The sequence below is a fragment of the Balaenoptera borealis genome, assembly GCF_965194805.1.
Source record: "Balaenoptera borealis genome assembly, chromosome: 12".
NCBI lineage: Eukaryota > Metazoa > Chordata > Mammalia > Artiodactyla > Balaenopteridae > Balaenoptera > Balaenoptera borealis.
The window spans coordinates 31,610,181-31,613,630 of record NC_138869.1 but is presented as its reverse complement, the minus strand read 5'-3'; the positions used below and the strand labels follow the sequence as shown (position 1 = coordinate 31,613,630).

Below are 3,450 nucleotides of genomic sequence, written 5' to 3'. Positions count from 1 at the left end.
TTACTAGAAGCTGAGAAGCTGAAACACACATTTACCATCTCACAGTTTCTGTGGGCCCTCTGCTTCATGGTTTCTCAGAAGGCTGCAATCAGGGTGCCAGCCGGGCTGGTGTCTCATCTGAAAGTTCAGCTGGGGAAGGATCTACCCCACTTCCACGTTAGGTTGTTGGCAGAATTCAGTTCCTCCAGGGCTGTTTTACTGAGGATCTCGGTTTCCCTTCAGTTCCTCACCATACCTGCCCATCTAGCATGGCTATTTACTTCACAGCCAAGTAGGCACCAGGGAGAGTCTGCTAGCAAGATGGAGATGAGAATCTCTTGTTACCTAATCATAGAAGGGACTTCCCTTTGCCTTTGCCGCATTCTACTGGTTTAAAATAGGCCACTTGGGACTTCCCTGATGGCACAGTGGTTGAGAATCCACCTGCCAATACAGGGGACACTGGTTCGAGTCCTGGTCCGGGAAGATCCCACATGCTGCGGAGCAACTAAGCCCGTGCGCCACAACTACTGAGCCTGCGTTCTAGAGCCCGTGAGCCACAACTACTGAGCCCGTGTGCCACAGCTACTGAAGCCTGTGCGCCTAGAACCTGTGCTCCACAACAAGAGAAGCCACCGCAATGAGAAGCCCGCGCACCACAACGAAGACCCAGTGCAGCCAGAAGTAAATAAATAAATGAATTTATAAATAAATAAATAAAATAGGCCACTAGATCATCCCAGCCTCAAAGAGTGGAGATTTGTAGGGCCTGAATACCTGGAGTGGGAACCATTGGGGGATATCTTAGAGTCAGCCCGCCACAGCATGCAGTAGGCACTCAGCATATATTTGTTGAGTGAATGAGCCTAAGAGCTGGGTTCTTATGATTTGGGCTAAAGACATCCTATCATCTTTTTTTTCCCCTATCACATACTCTCTATATAAGATGAGCAAGGTTTGCTTTAATATTTTATATATTAAATTATATTTATATTTTATACCTACATGATATTTACATAGTCTTCCCCCATCCTTCATAATGCCATCTGGATGCTTGGTTACTGGACTTAAGGTTTATCCAAAATGCTGCCCTTACCTACTCCTAAGGAGGAATTTTTTCAAGGGGAGGATCAATCTGGCGACCCCTTTGATCTGATACGCTTTGTCTCTCATGTTTCTCTTGCTGCATACGTGGTGGGGATTTAAAACAGTCTCCACATCGTGCTTTCTGGATTCCGAGTCTTTTGTAAATGGAGTGCCCCGGGCAGCTTTTTGCTTGGAGGGAATGAAAAAGCAAGGGTGAGGGTTCACATCTAATGTGTTTTAGTTGAAGTCACTGGCTACACGTGGCAACAGTCAGCTCTGCTTTCTCCCCCAAGCCTTTGATATTGTTGGGACTTTTCAGTGCGTGGCAGGATTATTAACAAGAGAAAGTCAACATTGTCCAGCATTGCCACACTGAATGGAGAGAAACTTGCAGGCGAGTCACTGAACCTGAAATAAGCTTCTCTTGCCCCAGGCTTCCCAACTTTTTTGTTGTTTGTTTAATTCCAAGGTCATGACAATATCTGTGTGAAATGGTTTGTGCTGTAGCTTAAGACTCTGGGTCACACTTTGCTAGGTTGGAATTTTTTTTGCTTCTTCCCCGTTCAAGAGCAACCTTTACATTGAGAAGACTGGCAGGGGTGGGGCAGGCAGGCTCTGGGACCCTGTCCTGAACTGCTGTAAACGCTTCCCCACTATCTTCTTGGCTCTGAAACACAATGCATGAAGAAGACAAAGAAGGACAAAAATCACCATTTGGGCCCCTATGGAAGTTCCATTTGTCAGATGCCCCGGTCTGCCCATTCCCTCCCTCTCTTCTGCTTTGGCTTTGAAATTGAGTGTTGAGTGAGTCCAGAGGCAGAGGAAATGGCACTGTATACCCAGCCCAAGGCAGTTTGATCCTCATGAAAATGAGAAATCACCTGTACTGACAATAGGCATGCCTGCTGCTGGCAAGATCTGCCCTTGTGCAGATTTGCTGCTGGGCCTTGCTGTCACCCTGCTGGGTTGGTTTTTCCAGTAATAGACTCTTCCAAGCCAAGTCTGACAATTGAGTGGTAAATCCTCCGGTGAGCTGGAGAGGTCTGGGCAGAGGGATAGAGAATGGTCAGTTTAAGAAGACCAACAGCATTCAATTCATTTCTTCTGTGGCCTTCTCTGGCCGTGCATTTCAGTTCTCTGGAGACGTATAACTTGTGAATTGACTGGTTTCCACGAATATTATGAATTAACAGGAAGTAAGCCATGTCCATGCTCAAGTTCCATTGGAAGTGAGGAGGGCAAATCCTATTAGCATTTATAATTGTGTTGCTTTTTCATATTAATCCCTTCCCATGGCTGAGGAATTAGGAATTTTCTCACATGCTGATGGAAACCAGTCCTAGGAGTGTGTCCTGTCAAGTGCTGGAATATAGATGATGATATGAGACTGTGACCTTCCCCTCTGACAGGAGCTCTTCCTTATGTGGTTAGATGCGTCTGTGATATTTTGCATATCTATTAGATTAGGCTTAACCACGATTGTGGAAATTCATTATCTGAAGTTAAACCAAACCTCCTGGCCAGATATCCATACTTGGTTACTTGCTGTTACTTGATTGGGAAGTGAAAATCCTTCATTTCATAAAAAGTCCTACAGCCTTACAGAGCGCCTTCTTCATTGGCCATTACACCTTCTGGATTGTGTCTCTGTTTTCTCTTTGACTTTATGCCATGGCAGTTTGGGGTGGTAAATGCACCGATGCCTCTGATTCCACTGTTTGCAGTCCCACTGCAGCAGTGACGGTCCGGAGAGAATAGAAAATGTTATTGGGATGTCAAAAGGGAAAAAAGAAATTTCTGCGTTAGAAACTGAGACGATAGGGTGTACAAGAAGAAAAGTCATATTTGTGAGCATTAAAAAGAAGAGCCAACCAAAGAATGATGTTTTCAGTATAGATCAGTGGTTAGTAGTTTGATGCTCTTCTTTTTTTTTTTTTAAGATTTATTTAATATTTATTTACTTATTTAATTTATTTTTGGCTGCGCCGGGGCTTAGTTGCGGCACACGGGGTCTTTGTTGAGGCAGGCAGGATCTTTCCTTGCGGTATGCGGCCTCTTCCTTGTGGTGCTCGGGCTTCTCTCTAGTTGTGGTGTGCGGGTTTCCTCTCCTCTAGTTGTGGCCCGCAGGCTCCAGGGCGCGTGGGCTCTGTAGTTTGCGGCGCACAGGCTCTCTAATTGAAGGCGCGCAAGCTCAGCAGTTGTGGCGCGTGGGCTTAGTTGCCCTGCGGCATGTGGGATCTTAGTTCCCTGACTAGGGATCGAACCTGCGTCCCCTGCATTGGAAGGTGAATTATTTACCCCTGGACCACCAGGGAAGTCCTGTTCTTATCTTCTGGAACATAGACACATTTCTGAAATTATTGACAAGCATTTATTAATTAATAA

General features: G+C 45.6%; 1 protein-coding gene across 6 annotated transcripts in view; it reads left to right on the top strand.

The window, feature by feature from the left end:
* PTPRG (protein tyrosine phosphatase receptor type G) overlaps positions 1-3,450 on the top strand; it is a 718,755-nt gene that overhangs the window by 534,065 nt on the left and 181,240 nt on the right. The gene's annotated exons all lie outside the window — the stretch shown is intronic.